The following is a 20,177-nucleotide window of genomic DNA, read 5'->3' on the forward strand; positions in this document are numbered from 1 at the left end:
AGTAATCCCTTCCTACCGAACTAAGGAGAGAAGTACCACCAATCCTTCGTCGTGGGATGACGCTTGAAGGTGTAGAAGTATCTAAACAAGGAAAGGGTGGGCTGGACTTCGACTACATGACAAAGAGAGAGGAACCCTATCAAAAATCTAAAGGAGTTCAGTGCAACCAAAGCCAGAGAAATATCCAGAAATCGAAAAAGAGCAATGACAAAAGGCGGCAGAGGAAGCCGGAGTCCGACACGGAAGGCTTCCTGGTACAGGCAGAAGCAGCCAGGGGGAGGGGCACTAGCCCGGTCGGATGGGTCAGGAAGTTCCAGTTCATACTCCGGAGGAACCCCATACTGAACTCTTATCAGTTGGAGTTCGTCCGGAGTCAGAGAACAAGGAATGGCATCCGGTGCAAAAATCATACGAGGTTCAGCTCTACCATCGGTTCATCTACCGCCTGAGGACTCTGGGAGATCGAGACAGACGAACTCCTAGAGCCGCTAGAAGAAGAACCCCTGGAAGACATCTAAAATCACACGAAGACCACTTATAGAGGTGAAATCCCTAAAAATCAGGGAACATCACGGACAAGGTCCTGGGGGACTGATGTGCAGAGCAAAAGGAAGAAAGATCGAACGGCAAAAAGAAGAACAAAAAGGAGAAGGAGTTTCGAGACTAACCTAGGCGATTCGGAGAAGTATGAAGGTGCGGAAATGGGGATGGCTTGAGGAACGCCTAAGGCTGGGAAGGGCGCTGAGAAAAACCGAAGTTCTCAGGAAGAAGAAGGATGCCAGAACGAGACCGTCGGATAGAGCGGGACTCTTGGAGGAGGAGTGCAGGTTTAAATAGGCCCTGAGATCCGACATAATGACGATTGCGAATCCCCTTTGGCCGGTCTCTTTTCGCCACGTGTCCCACTCACCACAGCGGGAGGTTAAAAAGTGGCAGACGGCTGACAGTGCCTTTATTGCGCCATGCCTTGAGTATCGTTTCGCTGCAGGTTCCAAAAGAGCCTCTTCGGATCGCCTCGATTTGAAAAGACTTCGGTGCACGTGCATTAAATGCCAAAATATCTAAGGACGATCGCGCACGGACATCGAGGGAGCAACTTCAGCTGTGACAATCTTTCTGTACTTCCTTCATTCGAAATTCGAACTTGGAAGTAAGGGGACTGGTGTTGGGTATAAAATACCCTCAGCTGAAGTTCTTAGCAGGATTGACCCTCCCAAGACTCCTCCAGCTTTCGACCGCAGACGGTATCTCCCCGGACTTCTCTAACAGCCGGATTCCCACAGTGCTGACTGAATTCCCCCGACGGACGAACTCCCACTATACCACCCGAGCTCCTTCAACATGAGTTCCCCCAGTTATCTATTAAACCGCCCTAAGCGCTCACCAAGCTCCGCCGCCAGCCGACTTTCTACGACTATTAGCTACTCCCCGAATCCCTTCCAGACTTCTTCCAGCCAGGTTCAACTCCAATCCGAACTATCCCGGACTCCGCCAATGGCTGAACTTCTCCAACGGTAGATTCCTACAACTACCAGACTCAGCTCGGACTCCTACGGGAGCTGGATCTCATCCCCGACCTCGACTGCGGAAAGGCTTTGCCCAGACTCCTACGGGAGCCGGGCTCCGCCCTTAACCCCGATTGCTGGTAAACTTCGTCCGGACTCCTAAGGGAGCCAGACTTCATCCCTGACTTTGATTACAGGTAGACTCAGCCTGAACTCCTACGGGAGCCGGATCTCGTCCCCAACCTCGACTACGGAAAGGCTTCGCTCAGACTCTTACGGGAACCGGGCTCCATCCTCGACCCCGATTGCTGGTAAATTTCGTTCGGACTCCTAAGGGAGTCGGACTTCACCCCTGACTTTGATTGCAGATAGACTTCGCCCGAGCTCCTATGGGAGCCAGACCTCGTCTCCAGCTCCAGCTGTGGGAAGACTCCGTCCGGACTCCTGTGGGAGCCGGACCTCATCCCCGACTTCAACTGAAGGAAGACTCCATCCAGACTCCTGCGAGAGCCGGACTCCAAGCTCCTCTCAGATGGGTGGCTAGCCACCTCTCTCCGCCATACACCCCAACCGAACTCCGGCCCATAGGCCTGGACCCCCTGGCAGGCCGCAGCAATAGCCACGACTCTGCTCCACCTCCTGCGATGGATTCCACGCGGCTCCATCACTCCCTGGCAGGCCGCAGCAACAGCCACGACTCTGCTCACCTCCTGCAACGGATTCCATGCGGCTCCATCACTCTCTGACAGGCCAAAATAATGGCCACGATCCTGCTCCACTTTCTGCGATGGATACCGTGCGATTCTTCCATTCTCTGGCAAGTCGCGACAACGGACGCCGCTCCGCTCCCCGTGGCAGACTCCACATGGCACGCCCCAGTGATAGCCATGGGTCCACTCCACTACTCTCCGCAACAAACTCCTCCTCACTCTGGGCGGCCCACTGCCAGACGGTTATAGACATCGCTATCAGTTTGTTGCCCCCTCCACCTATAAAAGGGGGACCCCAGATACGTTATTAAGAAAGGCTCTATTTTCTATCCCAAAACTCTGCTAAAATTTTCGTTCGAGCACTCCATTCTTGTTGAGGCAGAGAACTGACTTGAGCGTCGGAGGGTCTTGCCGGAGCAACCCCACCTCCGGTTTAGACTTCTTTTGCAGGTCTCGGCGGCGACCGCGACCCCCACAACTCCAGCTTCTCCGGTGTAGGCGGATTTTTGCACCAACAGGTTCCAAAAAGAACCATTATGACTAACCAAAAAGGACCCAAGAAAGCTTGGGTACCTAAAATAAAAACTTGACTTTTGCCTACAGGTGTTTCTAGCATCCCAAAGAGAAAACAGGAAATGATATCTTGATAGCGGATGCTCGAGACACATGACTGGTGATGAATTCCAATTCATCACACTTGATGCTAAGAATGGAGGGATGGTCACCTTTGGAGACAATGGTAAAGGAAAGATCATCGGTATAGGTAACATTGGTATCACTCCCTCCAAGTACATTAAAAATATTTTGTTAGTAGATGGTTTAAAGCATAATTTACTAAGCATTAGTCAATTTTGTGATAAAGGATATAAAGTTATTTTTGAATCTTCTGTTTGCATTGTAACTAGTCCTATTAATGAAGGCATTAAATTTGTTGGACATAGACATGGTAATGTTTATGTGGTAGATTTGAATGATCTATCCAAGATAAACATGCAATGCCTAGTATCCTTGAATGCCAAGATTAATGAGACTAGTTGGCTTTGGCATCGTAGGCTTGCACATATTAGCATGCATTCACTTTCAAAACTCATTAAGAAGGAATTGGTTCTTGGTTTACCAAAATTGAACTTTGAAAAGGATAGAATCTGTGATGCATGCCAACTAGGTAAAGAAACAAGAGTTTCATTTAAACCTAAAAATATTATTTCAACCTCTAGACCTTTAGAGCTATTTCACATAGATTTATTTGGACCTACTAGAACTACTAGTCTAGGAGGAAAACGATATGGTTTTGTAATTATTGATGATTTTTCTCATTTTACATGGGTTTTCTTTTTGGCACACAAGGATGAAACTTTTCAAGTTTTCTCTAAATTTTTTCGAAAAGTCACAAATGAGAAAGGATTTTCAATTTAAAATATTCGAAGTAATCATGGAACCAAATTTGAAAAATAAGACTTTGAAAAATTTTGTGATGAAAAAGGAATAGACCATAATTTTTCTGCACCTAGACACCCCAACAAAATGGTGTAGTAGAAAGAAAAAATAGAATCCTAGAGGAAATGGCCCGCACCATGCTATGTGAAAGCAACCTTCCAAGATACTTTTGGACGGAAGCTATTAACACAACATGTTACACATTAAATCATGCTTTAATTAGATAAATTTTAAAGAAAACCCCCTATGAGCTTTGGAAAAGAAGAAAACCTAATATTGCATATTTTCATATTTTTGGTTGCCGATGTTTTGTATTAAACAATGGTAAAGAAAGACTTGAAAAATTTGATGCAAAATCCGATGAAGCAATTTTTCTTGGTTACTCCTTCTCTAGTAAAGCTTTTAGGGATTTTAACAAAAGAACCTTAGTAGTAGAAGAGTCAATACATGTTGTCTTTGATGAAACTAACGATCTTCCTTCAAGGAAGAATGAAGGTGTTGATGATGCAGATCCTCTTATAGAAGGAATGAAGGAGATCACTTTGAAAGATTCAACAATTCAAGATGATGAGGAACATGAAGACAAACAGGATGAGGGAGGTGAAGAACAACAAGAACAACCTCAAGGTACAAATGACCTACCCAAAGAATGGAGGTATGTTCACAATCACCCTAAGGAGCTAATTATTGGTGATCCTTCACAGGGTGTAAGAACTCATTCTTCACTTAAAGATGCATTCAATCATTTTACTTTTGTCTCTCATCTTGAACCTAAAACTATTGAAGAAGCTGAAAAAGATTATAATTGGATTAATACAATGCAAGAGGAACTTAATCAATTTGAAAGAAATAATATATGGACTTTAGTATCAAGACCTAAAAATTATTCAATAATTGACACAAAATAGGATTTTAGGAATAAGTTAGATGAACATGAAAATGTAATAAGAAATAAAGCAAGATTGGTTGCTAAAGGTTATAATCAAGAAGAAGGAATTGATTTTGATGAGACATTTTGCACCTGTTGCTAGACTAGAGGCAATTAGTCTTCTACTTGCATATGCTTGCTTTATGAAATTTAAATCATTTTAAATGGATGTCAAAAGTACTTTTTTGAATGAATATATTACTGAAGAAGTCTATGTAGAATAATCCTCAAGTTTTGAAAATCATGCTTTTCCTGATCATGTTTTTAAATTAAATAAAGCTCTATATGGTTTGAAACAAGCACCCAGGACTTGGTATGAAAGGCTAAGTAAATTTTTACTTAATAATAGTTTTTTAAGAGGCAATGTAGACACAACCTTTTTCATTAAAAGAAATCAAGATGATATATTAGTTATACAAATATATGTTGATGACATTATCTTTCGGTCTACTAATGAATCTCTCTGTCAAGATTTTGCAAAGCTCATGCAGGGGGAGTTCGAGATGAGCATGATGGGAGAACTTACATTCTTCCTCGGACTTCAAATCAAACAAACAAGGGAAGAAATCTCCATCACCCAAAGCAAGTACACAAGAAAATTACTTAAAAGATTTGGAATTGAGAACTCCAAAGCAATTGGCACACCCATGAGCCCTTCATGTAAGCTTGACAAGGATGAAGAAGGTAAAAGTGTAGACTTAAAATTTTATAAAGATATGATTGGCTCTCTACTGTATTTAACTGCTAGTTGACCTGATATTATGTTTAGCGTTTATCTTTGTACTCGATTTCAATCAAATCCTAAAGAATCTCACTTGAATGCTGTTAAAAAAATCCTTAGATATTTGAATGGTACTCAAACTCTAAGATTATGGTACTCTAAGGACTCATTAATTAATTTAATAGGATATTCAGATGCTGATTTAGCTGGATGTAGATTAGATAGAAAAAGTACTAGTGGAACTTGCCAATTTTTTGGAGTTAACCTAATCTCCTGGTTTAGCAAGAAACAAAATTCGGTAGCACTGTCTACGGCCGAGACCGAATACATTACAGCCGGAAGTTGTTGTGCTCAAATCTTATGGATTAAGCAACAACTCGAAGATTTTGGTATCAAACTTAATGAAACTCCCATAAGATGTGATAACACTAGTGCTATAAATCTTACTAAAAATCCAATTCAGCATTCTAGGTCCAAATATATTGAAATTAGGTATCATTTCATAAGAGAACATGTTCAAAATAAAGACATAATTCTTGACTATGTTTGTACTGAAATATAATTAGCCGACATCTTTACAAAGGCCCTAAGTGAAGATAGATTCTGTGAAATTAGGAGAGAACTAGGAATCCTTGATCCATCTGCTTAAATGTCTCTTTAATCCCAAGGGATCAATGTCAAAAACTCCTTGAACTTAATTCTCACCATTTCTCTTGGGATTAAAAGCTCAAAATTATCATTCTCATAATTGGTCATTGAGCAAATATCCTTCTCCTAAAGTTTCAAATTTTTCAAAAATTATCTCATCATTTTTCTGAGTTTCCATGTGCCATGAGTCGACCCCTAGGGTCGACCCAAGGGCAAACTTGAAATATTTTGGTTAAAATCTCATGGGCTCTTTCTTTTTATTGAAAACCCGTCCTTTGAGCCGACCCATTCCACCGTCTTCTTCCTCCCTCCAAGCCATAGGTCCCCTTTTCTTCTTCTCCAAACCCAAGTCCTTCCCTCAAGACTCTTCTCCCATCACCCCTTACACCTCAAATCAACCCTTAGGAATCAAGCTCTTCCCCTTCTCCACCCTTGTTTGGAGCGGATTGAGCGTGCCTTAGATTTTACCCTTCTCTTCCAAATCGAGGTATCACTCCTCCAAAAATCCCTATCCTTCCATCAGAAACTCTTCATCTCACCCTCACATTTGCTCTCCCAAGCTTCGTGATAGTCTCATCAGTGCAAATGGCTCCGAAAATGAAGCTCCCACAAAGAAGGAAGTCGGTCCGCGAGTTGGAAGAAGGCGTGTGCAGGAAGAGATAGGCAACCCAGACCTCATCAGCTTCAATCCATGCTTCGGCATCTGCTCCAGCTTCTTCTCGGTCTCCATTAAGCCCCAGTAAGATTTCCTTATCTGATAGAAAGGTAGAACCCGGGAAAAACATAGATTTTAGATTTTTTGAAAAAGAGGGGTTCTCTATCGGTTCAAAAATCAAAGATCAAGGTTGGGGATTCTACTGCTCACTTAAAGAAATTACCTATGTGGATTTGGTTAGAAAATTTTATCTGAACTTGAGCTATGACAATGGAACAGTAAGATCCACTATTAAGGGTATAGAAATCTGTCTAGATCCTGTACTTTTGGGAAAAATTCTTCATTTACCCTGTGAGGGATACTCAAACATAGAACTCCCAGACAAGGAAGAAGGAATTAATGTGATTCTAGGAAGAACCTTCTCGGGAAGCCTAAACAAACTAGAGGCCAAGATCCTTTCCATTGAGATGAGGATACTACATCAAATGGTAACAAAGCTTTTCTTCCCTAGAAGTGGTAGACATGACCTCCTCTCAGGCCAAGACATCTGCATTATATTTCAAGTGATTACCCAAACCCCCCTAAGCCTCCCAGCATTAATGATTGAGGCCATGAGAGAAACCCTGAATAGATCCAAGGCACATCTGCCTTTCGGTATGGCCCTCACTTTGGTATTCAGGAGGTTTGGAGTTAGTTTTGAGAGGGAGGCAGTAGCTAGGCTTTCTCACTCTGATACCATCAACCAACATACTTTGCACCGCATGGGATTTACTAAGACTGATGGTGGTTGGACTAAAGGTGTAGAAGAGAGAGCTGAGGACAGAACTGAGGATAGAGCTAAGGAAGAAGGACCATCTTCACCCCTCCATGATCTCAGGGCAGCATCTCCAGACATTCAGTTCATTTCAGATCACAAGGCTGGTCCATCAGAGTCTACGAGGAGGCATACTCCAGTCCGACAGTCAGACAGCAGAGCACATCCCTCAGAGATCAGATTAGCTAATGACCAGATAGAGATGATCTCTCAGCGTGTGGCTTCTTTACTATCTCGACAGATGGGTACTTCAGTTTCTGCTCAGGGATCGACAGTTCATGATATATCTGATCAGACACTGATCCCACACATCTCCACTGTCTTCCAGATGATTACAGATCAGTCAGCTCGTATTCAGCAGCTTGAGGGTTGTGTAGTGAGATTGACTGCTAGGGTATTCGACTTGCAGAGGCAAGTACTGGCTCTTGCCCATCCACATCCCACTTCGGACATCACTGAGGTCTCAGACCTATCTGCGGAGGCAGCCAGACTTAGAGGAGTCTTGGAGAGCGGATTTGACTTTCTGAGAAAAGAGATCAGAGGCTCTAGTGAGCATGCATCCACCCAGTTCACTGCACTGCTTCAGTCTGTTTCGAGAGCCTTAAACCTTCTGGACACTATCAGACTATCACTTGCAGCACAGTCCATTGCTTCGCAGCCTTCAGGATCTTCTCACCCGCCCACTCGTGCCGGCACCTCCACTCGTGGCAGAGGCAAACGGGGTCGAGGTCGAGCCCTTGGTTGTGATCCTTCATCTCCTCACCCCATCTCCGATTCATCTGACTCTGATCCATCCAGTCATGATCTCTACTAGATCCTGTTTAGCTAGTCTTTAGTTTTAGTCTAGGAACTATCTTTTGGGCCATGTAATGATGTTGACTGATTGACTTTTGAATTTTGGTATATGTATTGGAACAACTATGTAATCAGTCACTTTTTGATTATAAATATATACTCCTTGACTTTCAATGAATGACTTTCAAATTGAGTTGCTTTTAATTATGTGCATGCAAAATAACTCATATCCATGATGTAAAATACTATGAATTGCAATATGGTATCCAATTGGTATATCTTTTATGTTTGCCATATTAAGGGGGAGTAAAACAATAAGCAATTAAGAAACAAGCAATTAGCAAAAGGAAGAAATAGAGTAAATATATTTAAAAACAAAGGGGGAACTAAAGAATCTCTATTGATGCTGTCAAAAAGGGGGAGAAATAATCAAATGAGCAAATGAGATATTTTCAAAGCAATTTTCAAATGAGCAAATGAGCAAATATCAAATGAGCAAATGAGATATTTTCAAAGCAATTTTCAAATGAGCAAATGAGCAAATTTCAAATGAGCAAATGAGATATTTTCAAAGCAAAGCAAATGAGATATTTTCAAAGCAATTTTCAAATGAGCAAATTTTCAAAATGCTAAGCAATTGAGAAATAATCAAATGAGCAAATGAGTAAATTTTCAAATTGTTAAACAAATTGTTAGGCAAATGAGCAACATAAGCAAATGGGCACATGTATCATGTGCTAAAGAATCAATTTTCTTTACAAACAAATGCATTTATAAGAAATTTTCAAATTGATAGCAAATTTTCCATTTATCCTCCAACTACCTATGATGCATTTCATTCCAATACATGGCTATAATATTCAAATAATGCATCTTCATAACTTTAAAATTTATGCTCAACATTTTATATATATGCTTTTGCTCAAGTATTTTGTCATCATCAAAAAGGAGGAGATTGTTGCTCCTTGGATTGATTTTGATGATTACAAAGCATTTGAAGGGGTTTCTAATCATTTTTGCTTGAAAAAGACTTGTTGCATTTCAGGGGCAAAATCATAATTTTACCAAACCCTAATTTGAAAGCATCAAGTGCTAGAACAAAAGATTTGTGATCCATTGGTGAAAATTTTATAGTTTTTGGACATGTATTTTGAAAGATATTCATAATTGAAAATTTGAGTCGACCCCATGAGTCGACTCATGGTACAAAGAGCTGATTGGCACACAGATTTTTTGGCTGGCATAGTCGGTGAGTCGACTCCATGGGTCGACCCCCCAGTATGAGTCGACCCATGAGTCGACCTCTGCTGTTTTTAGGCCAAAATTATAGAACCATTATTTTTTGCTGTTTTCCACAGAGGTCGACCCCATGAGTCGACCCATGAGTCGACCCCTGTGATGGAAAAGTTCCACAACGATAAATTTTTAACCCATTTTAAGCGTATTTAATGCTCATTTAATGTGGACTAACGGCTCTATTTCAGCCCAGATTGCTCTCCACCATTCCTTAAAGCTATAAAAGGGACAAAAAGGTGGGAATAAAAAAGAAGAGAGATTTTTGAAGAGAGGATTTCAAACATACTTTACAGCCCTAAGCAAGAGCTCACTCAAAGCATTCAAGAAGCTTTTAATTCAAGCTCATCAACTCCTCAAGTGCTCATTCAAGTCTCCAACCACTTTGAGAAAATCAAAAAGAGCCTTCTTCTCTTTGAGTAAAGTGTATTTAAAGCCTCATTCGCTTATTAAAGGAGCTTCTTTTATATTTTCTGTGCTATTGATTGTAATACTCTGTTTGAGTTATTGTTTTTGTTTTGAAAGGATTCCAAAACAAGGAAAGGTTGATCCGAACATTGAATCGGAGTGTATTGGGTTGGCTTGTACCCGAAAAATAAGTGGACTAGTTTGGGATAGCTAGAGTCGAAGGTTCCGACGAGTGTATTCAAATTGAATACAAGTTAGTGGATTAGAATTCTCAAGTAGGAGCTTGGGGAGTGGATGTAGGTGCAAGGTTGGCACTGAACCACTATAAATCTTTTTTGTTTGTGTTGTGCCTAATTGCTCTTCTTTAGAACTTCTTTATTCTCTTGCATTCTTGTATTTAACCATTAGCCTTGAATCAATTATACTCTTTTTATTTATTTAGCTATAGTTAAATAATTTTCATAAGATATAAGTTAAGGTTAAAATTTTTAGAAACCCAATTCACCCCCCCCCTCTTGGGTTGCATAGTTGGGCAACAGGTGATCGGATCCTCATCATTCTCATCAGTTCGATGGGATCACCATTTTGGACTAAGAAATCGTAGTATCTATCCGACTGACGTGGTACTCTATCGGATTGCCTTAATAGTGCAGGTACATTGGGCTCCAGATCTAATCTAATTAAATTTGACTCAGGTTCAGCTATTGGTGTCGGTTCTTCTACCTGTTGAATTTCATCAAGTTCAATCTTAGAGGTAATGGCTCCTTCACCAAGGAACTCTTTTTCTAAAAAGATTGTCTTAAGGCTGACGAACACCTTTTGTTCATCAGCATGGTAGAAAAAATATCCTTTGGTCTCTTTGGGATACCCTATGAAAGTGCATTTGTCAGACCTAGGTCTAAGTTTATTTGTAACTAACCGTTTGACATAGGTCGGGCACCCCCAAACCCTAAGGTGTGAAAGTGCTGGCTTACGTCCTGTCCATATCTCATATGGAGTCTTAATTACAGACTTACTTGGACCCTATTTAACAGAATGCATATCCCCTTTCAGACAAAAAAGTCGATTCGAGTGCATATCCCCAGAAGAATATCGGCAAGCTGGCAAAACCCATCATGGATCAAACCATATCTAACAGAGTCCGATTTCTCCTTTCAGACACACCATTATGCTGTGGTGTTTCTAGAGGAGTCCATTGGGAGAGAATCTCATTCTCCCCTAAATATGTAATAAACTCACCAGAAAGGTATTTTTCTCCTCGGTCAGACCGAAGAGTTTTAATACTCTTTTCAGTTTATTTTTTTACTTCACTTCAAAATCGTTTGAATATTTTAAATGAATCCGACTTATGTTTTATCAGATAGACATATTCATATCTGGATAGATCATCTGTGAAAGTGATGAAGTAGAAATATCCACCTCTAGCACTTATGCTCATGGGCCCGTATACATCAGTATGTACTAGGCCCAAAAGCTCAGTAGCTCTCTCACCTTTTTCAGTAAAAGGTGATTTGGTCATTTTATCAAGAAGACAGGACTCACAGGTTGGAAGTGATTCACAATCACTGACTTCGAGGATTCCCTCTTGAGCCAACCTATTTATCCTGTTCTTATTTATATGACCTAGCCTACAGTGCCATAAGTAGATATCTGATACACTGTCTAATCTAGGGTGCTTGCTAGTAGAATAGACTATGTTAACAGGTTGTGATAACATATACACACCATTGTTCAAATGTCCACAAAAAATAGTAACACCATTCATAATGATATTACAAACTTATTTATTTATAAAAATTTCATAATCATTTTTGGCCAGAAGGCCTACAGAAATAATATTTAAAAAGAAACTGGGACATAAATGATAATCATTAAGAACAACGGTATGGGACTCAAATATAAGTTTCAAGATTTCTAATGCTAGAACTAGAACTAGTCTTCCATCTCCAATGTTAAAGAACCTTTCACCTTGCTCGAATCTCCAACTGACCTGCAACCCTTGCAATGAATTGCAAATATGGTAAGGGCTACCAATATCCCATACCCAGTCAGTTATATCATAAATAGAGAAATTGCAAGGAGTTATCATATAAATACCTTGCCCAGCACCAGCTTGCTTCTTTCTCTGCCTGTTCGGGTCTAGGGAGGTAATGTACTGAGGACAGTTCCTTTTTCAGTGCCCCCACTTTTTACAAAAGAAGCATTCAGCTTGACTCTTATCGGGCTTGATCTTTCTGGTTTGGCCCTGCACTAATGTCCCAGCCTAAACTTACACCTTCTTCACTTTCTTCTTCTTGTTCTTCTTTCCTTTCTTAAAGGGTCGAGAACCAAAAGACGAACCTCCCACTAAGTTCACCGATTTCTTATGGAGTTGGTGATCCTTCTCAAAGTTCTGAAGCAACCCCAGTAACCCGTGGTAGTTTACTTCAGACTTTGTCATTCTATAATGAGTGAGGAATGGGAGATAAAACTTGGGCAGCGAGTTCAGTATTGCATCTTTTCCAAGCTGCTCATGCAAGGGAAAGCCGAGCTTGCTCAAACGCTTCATTAGCTCGATCATGTACAATACATGATCAGTGACAGAGGCACCATCCCACATTTTGGCATTGAAGATGGCACAACTAGTCTTGTGCCTCTCCTCATCATCGGGTGTGCCAAAGGCATCCTCCAACACTTGAAGCATGTCCTTTGGCTGAGCTGTAGTGAATTTTAGAGCAGGGATAAAATGATAATTTTAAAACTTTTTCAAAATTACTATTTTACAGTAAAAATTATTAATTAATCTAATTAATTAACATGTATTAATCCAACACAAGGATCTAAATATGATATATATAGCATGCATTTAAATTTAAAATTTCAAATTCTCTACAGTAAATATTTTACTGTTATGTGTTCAAAATACATTACCTTCATACAGATAGTCGATCGCTGTAGTCTGATCACCGTCGAAAAGGTCTGATCATTGCAATATAGCCACACAGTGTATCTAGCCTCTATGAATCATCCACATGAAGCTCCTGATCTGATCGGCTCTTCACGAATGCTAGTTCATTGCAGAACCCTTTCGACGGCCGGTGTTGATCGAACTCTTTCAATCTTGATCTACTGACTCTTTGGATACTCTGGATCATCAACAAATATACTTGAGAGGTTGATGAAGCTCTTCCTGAAATTTGGTGGGCTCACGACACTCGTAGCTCACCTTCTCACTTCCCGAACCCCAGGCAGAAACCCTAGGGTACTCACTGAAAACCCTACGCCCACTTTTGTTTCTTTTCTTTTCTTTTCTCTCAAAAGTTTTTGAACTTCCAACTCATGCACAAGGCTTCCTCACGCCCACTATTCTCTCTCAGAAAAATTCTACGCACGCCCCACCTTCTTTTCACTTTTAAAATAATGCACTACACGTCTTATCCGCATGAGAGGATAAAGATAGGTGGTTGCTCACTTGAATTCAAATCGAATTTGAATTCAAATGCAAACCAACCCATCCTTATCCACTCTGGGCGAGAGAAGAGAGGAGGCATGGGTTCTTTGTGCATGGAGAATTTACATGAGAAACTCTTTCTCATGTAGATTAAATGGCGCACAAGATAAGGTGGGTGGCACATGGATTAGTTGCCCATTCAAATTCAAACATCCTTTGAATTTGAATGGCCAACAAACCAATCTTTATCCAGATAAATGGTGCACAAGGGAGAGCGTGGGAAGGTTTCTGTGTGGGAGAAAATTCATGAGAAGTTGTTTCTCGTGAATTCAAATGGGTGCAGATAAGTGAGGTGGCGCAGGGAGATGAGGTCAAAGTGGTTTCAACCTAATTGAGCCAACCTAATCAAAATAGGTTAGGCACAGTTAGACTAAGTTAAACCCAACTTAATTAGGCTTTATTAGACTCAATAAAATCTTAATCAAATCAAGAATTGACTAAACCCAACCCCTGATCAGATCAGGGACCAAACCACCTTGGCGATTAGGTCAACACTTAACCTAATCGGGTCAAACCCAACTGAATCTAATTCTATTAGACTTGATCCAAAAATAATTACTCAATCAAATTGAGTTAATTAGTGATCAAATTACTAATTAAACCTCTCATAAATACTAAGTCCAAATCCGATGGGCAATCAGGCATCAGAGTCCATCGATATGAAACCCTGATAAAAAAAGTCCCAAACCAGTGGGACTCTTGACCCCGATACCCAAAATGTGTAGAACTCATGATAAGAAAATCTTGATTCTCGATCACAGAGTTCTAGACACATAGGACTTAAAGTCCACGAGCATTAGGACTCTTCATCAGCCAACAGATCAGATAAGAACCTCTAATGTGTGTGACCTCGCAGGTTCGAACCTAAGCCGGTAGCATAGGAACCAATTCCTGTACTAATCGAAGTGACCATCTAGCAATGGTACCCGACATCTGGATAGGTCGAACAGTCACAATCACAACACTCAAAACCTACGTGAATATGGTTACTGTATAATTCATCCCTTTTAACCCCTGTGTATAGGATGACTCAGGGTTAAACTGTCAATCCTGATTAGATCATCCGAATCGTGCTCAACTCAAACAGTCCTGTGACTCCTCACCAGGACTACCCTGGCCAAAATTTTGCTAAATTGAAACATGACTATACACAGCTCCTGAACTGGAGTGGTCAATCCCATCTTGACACACGCATCGACAAGTCAAGTACTTGAGTACACCCAGCAGCCTTCCGTCACTGAATTAGAAATTCAGGTAGTCCAGTGCCTAAGTGCAGTGAGTTGCTTGCAAGTCACCATGGCGGTCTCAGGTCGGAGGGATAGTTATACCCATATCCCATCGGAGTAAATCTTGACAGCAGAAAAAGCTCTGGAGTCAGTCACATTCAGTGCAGATGTATCCTTACATCTCACCTGTATGCCATACCAATGTCTCCACACTCCTTGGTTAAGAGGACAACCAACCCATACGGCACACAATGACCTATACTTGATAAATATTATTGTCCTTGATAACAACATATCATTTGGTCATGAACAGGTTTAAGGACTAAAGACAAATCCTCCTTTGTCGAGTCTAAATAGTCCTATGGACTTCACCACAACACAGGAGTTCATTAGAAGATGAAACAATTTATGATGAAAAATATCAAAATAACTTTTATTTATTTATAATTCATATACTAATACAAGAAAGAGCACAATCGTCAACAGGTTGACGATTGGCTTTGGGACACTATTTCCAACAATCTCCCACTTGGCCTAAAGCCAATCGGTGCAGTATCTAATACCCATCTTCGACTTGAAGTCGTCGAACTCCTTCACCGCGATGGCTTAGTGAATGGGTCGGCCAGGTTCTCCTTTCTATCGATCTTCTGAAGGTCGATGTCACCTCGATCCATGATTTCCTGGATGAGATGGTAGCGACGTAGAATATGCTTCGTCCGCTGGTGTGCCTTCGGTTCCTTCGCCTGAGCAATGGCTCCAAAGCTGTCACAGTAGAGCAGAACTGGACCAACAAGGGAGGGTGCTACTCCAAGCTCGATGATAAATTTTCTCAGCCACACCGCTTCTTTGGCAGCATCTTATGCAGCGACATACTCTGTCTCGCAAACTGAATCAGCCATAGTGTGCTGCTTGGAACTCTTCTAGCAGACAGCCCCACCATTAATGGTAAAAACAAATCCCGACACACTCTTGCTGTCATCGTGATCAGACTGAAAACTAGAGTCTGTAAACCCTATAAGTCTCAAATCTGATTCACCATAAACAGGCCACTGGTCCTTAGTATTTCTTAAATACTTCAGGATAGTTTTAACAACCTTCCAGTGATTCTCCCCTGGATCAGATTGGTATCTACTCACTACCCCTAGTGAGTATGCCACATCTGATCGTGTACATGTCATGGCGTACATGATAGATCTCACTACTGAAGCATATGGAATTCTACCCATACGCTCTCTCTCTTGAGGTGTTGTCGGACAATCCCTCTTCGAGAGAGAAATTCCATGGCCTATCGGTAGATAGTCTTTCTTGAAATTCTCCATGCTGAACCTCTTCAGCATAACATCAATGTACGTGGACTGGGATAAGCCAAGCAACCTTTTAGATCTATCCCTATAGATCCTCATCCCTAGGATGTAGGAAGCTTCTCCCAGATCCTTCATGGAGAACTATGACGACAGCCAAATCTTTATTCCCTGTAATGCAGGGACATCATTCCCGATTAAGAGAATGTCATCCACATACAATACAAGAAATACCACTACTAGACCATTAGGCTACTTATAAATGCAGGGCTCTTCTCCATTCTTAACGAAGCCATACATTTTGATCGTCCTATCAAAATGTATGTTCCAACTCCGGGATGCTTGCTTAAGTCCATAAATGGACTTCTGTAGCCTGCACACCTTAGACTCATTTGTGGATGTGAACCCTTTGGGTTGTATCATATACACCTCTTCGTCCAGCTCTCTATTTAGAAAAGCTGTCTTCACATTCATCTGCCAGATTTCATAGTCCAGATGGGCAGCTATCACAAGCATAATCCGAATGGATTTGAGCATTGCCACAAGAGAAAATATCTCGTCATAGTCTATACCATAATGTTGATGATATCCCTTGGCAACTAGACGGGCTTTATAGGTCTCCACCTTTCTGTCTGCACCCCTCTTCCTCTTGAAGACCCACTTACACCCTATGGGTTTTACTCCTTCGGATGGGTCAACCAATGTCCACACATCGTTGACCTTCATGGACTTCATTTCAGATTTCATGGCCTCTAGCCATTTCTCAGAGTCAGGTCTCTGCATTGCATCCATGTAGGTGATCAGATCCTCATCGTTTTCATCAAGTTCGACAGGATCGCCATCCCAGACCAAGAAATCATAGTATCTGTCAGGTTGACGTGGTACTCTACCAGACCGCCTTATGGGTGTAGGAATAATGGGCTCTGGATTTGATCTAACCAAATCCAGTTCAGGTTCAGCTACTTGTGTCGGTTTTTCCACCTGCTGAACTTCCTCAAGTTCGACCTTAGAGGCAACAGTCCCTTCACCAAGGAACTTCTTTTCCAAAAAAATTGCCTTAAGGCTGACAAACACCTTTTGCTCATCAGCTAGGTAGAAATAATACCCTTTGGTCTCTTTTGGGTATCCTATGAAATAACACTTGTCAGACCTAAGTCCAAGCTTGTCCGTAATTAAACGTTTAACATAAGTCGGACACCCCCAAACCCTAAGGTGCAAGAGTACTGGCTTACATCCTATCCATATCTCATATGACGTTTTGGTTACAGACTTACTCGGAACTCTATTTAGAAGGTAACAAGCTGATTCAAGCACATATCCCCAGAGGGAGATCGGCAGACCAGCAAACCCCATCATGGATCGAACCATGTCCAACAAGGTCCGATTCCTCCTTTCAGACACATCATTATGCTGTGGTGTTCCAGGAGGTGTCCACTGAGAGAGAATCCCATTCTTCTTAAGATATATCAGAAACTTATTGAAAAGGTATTCACCTCCTTGATCAGATCGAAGAATTTTAATACACTTTCCAGTTTATTTTTCTACCTCATTTTGGAATAGTTTGAACATTTCAAATGACACCGACTTATGCTTCATTAAGTAGACATACCCATACCTCGATAGGTCGTCTGTGAAGGTTATGAAGTAGAAATATCCACCTCTTACACTTGAGCTCATGGGTCGACATACATCAGAATATATCAGACCTAAGAGTTCATTGGCTCGCTCACCTTTTTCAGTAAAAGATGATTTGGTCATCTTCTCAAGAAGACAGGACTCACTGGTTGGAAGTGATTCACAATCACCAACTTCAAGAATTTCTTCTTGAGCCAACCTATTTATCCTATTCTTATTGATATGACCTAGCCTATAGTGCCAAAGGTAGACTTCTGACACATTATCCATTCTAGAGTGTTTACCGGAGGTTTGAACCACATTAACAGGCTGTGATAGTAAGTAAATTCTATTATTTAGTTGTCCAATAAACATTGTAACACCATTCAAAATGATATTGCAAATATTTTTTTTTATTAAAAATTTATAACTGTACATGGCCAAAAGGCCTACAGAAATAATATTTAATAAAAAACTTGGACAATAGTGACATTCACTCAGAATTGCATTACGAGAATTGATTACAAGGTTCATGATTTCTAAAGCTAGAACTAGAACTTTGCTTCCATCTCCAATGTTCAGGAACCTCTCGCCTTCATCAAATCTCCTACTGACCTGCAGACCCTACATCAAATTATAGATATGATAAGGGCTTTCAGTATCCAATACCCTGGCAATAGTATCATAAATGAGAAAGTTGCAAGGTGTTATCATATAATTACCTTGCTTCTTCTTCAGCCTGTTCGGGTCCAGGGAGGCAATGTATAGACGATAGTTCCTCTTTCAGTGCCCCTGCTTCTTGCAAAAGAAGCACTCTACCTGGCTCTGGTCGGGCTTGCACTTCTTGGTCTGACCCTGTGCAGACGTCCCAGCATGCGGCTGTACCTTCTTATTCTTCTTCTTCTTGTTCTTCTTCCCTTTCTTAAAGGATCGACGACCAGAAGAAGACCCTCCCACAACATTCACTGACTCCTTATGGAGCTGGTGGTCCTTCTCAAAATTTTGCAGCAACCCCAACAAGCCGTGGTAGTTCACTGCAGGCTTTGTCATCCAAAAATGAGCAAGGAAGGGGAGGAAGAATTTGGGCAAAGAATTAAGGATCGCATCCTTACCTAGCTACTCATGCAAGGGAAAGCCCAATTTACTTAGGCACTCAATCATTTCGATCATGTACAGTACATGATCAGTGACTGAGGCCCCATCCCTCATCCGAGCATTGAAAATGGCATAACTAGTTTTGTGCCTTTCAATGTCGTCAGGCGTGCCAAAGGAGTCATTCAACATTTGAAGCATCTCCTGCGGCTGGACATTCTTGAACCTGCGGCTGAACTCATCATTCATTGCTGCCAGCATTATGCACCGAACGGTGGAGCGATCGTTGAGCCACTTCTGATAAGTGTCTCGGACCGTCCCTCTAGCATTCGGGGCTGGCTCCTCAGGTGCCGGATCCGTTACTACATAAAGGATCCATTCATGCTCAAGGATGATTTTTAATTTTCGATACCAGCTATCAAAATTAGATCCCATGAGTTTGTCATTATCTAATAATAACCGGAGCGACAGGGTAGTGGCCATAGCTGCATAAAGAAAAACCAGACCTTTATTAGTATATAAATTATTAATACTAAAGACTTAGACTTTAGTCTAAAGTTTCTCCTAGTATTTTTACGAACTGGTAATCTCAACCTCCAATTCGAGGAATTACTTTAATTCCTTAGTGGGTACTAGAATCTACACAGACCACACACGAGCCCAACTTAGGTTGGTCAACCCATGTGCATCTATGGGTAGGTTCATAACTAGTTATTTCTCTAAACAACTTCTAGTAATTAATTTTGTCCCATAACCTAATCAGTAGGCTTTGTCCTCCATTGAAAAGATTTGGTTAGGTCCAACCATTAACATGACTTAATTTGGTGAATCAGACCAATAAATGATCAGGCCCGACTTTGGCCGGCCAACCTGACCACCATCAGAAAGACTCAACCAAATGATCAATAAGCACCATTAATCAATAAGCACCAGGCCTTTGGGCCTCCAGTGATTATTAAACTAATGGACTCATTATCACTCACTTAATGGGAGGCTATGACTTAGTTATCAGTATAACTTTAATCATTTTTAGGGACCTAATAATTTTTGAGGATTTTATTAAAGGATAGAAGAGAAAAAATTAATCAGCCAATTTCAATCCTCCCACTGACTTCACCAAGTCAGATTAAAAAGGATTTAATTAAAGCCGGGAATAGGAGTACCTAAATCAGTCACACTGATTTACCTAATGACATGGGTGAGTCTTAATCACCAAGTGATCTAATCAAAACCTAACTCACCAGGTTGGCCAGGTAAGTGAGATCAGTGGTGAGGATATGCCATTAACTCGTTAGAGATCGAATCAATGCGAGTAGCTCCCACTTAAAAACCATTGGTCAGACTGCTGAACTTATCTTAGACACCAACCGGTTCATTAGTTTTAATTTGATCAACTTAGTAAATAGGGTTCCACCGCATAGCCATAAATTAAGTCCATCTTGGTTTAGTTAAAGATATGGACCCATTCAACTACAACTATTGGAGTTGAGTCTAGAGTGTCCTTAATCTAATCTAATTCAACTTTTGATTAGATTTGACC

The sequence above is a fragment of the Elaeis guineensis genome, chromosome 5 (genome assembly GCF_000442705.2).
Source record: "Elaeis guineensis isolate ETL-2024a chromosome 5, EG11, whole genome shotgun sequence".
NCBI classification, from domain to species: Eukaryota; Viridiplantae; Streptophyta; class Magnoliopsida; order Arecales; family Arecaceae; genus Elaeis; species Elaeis guineensis.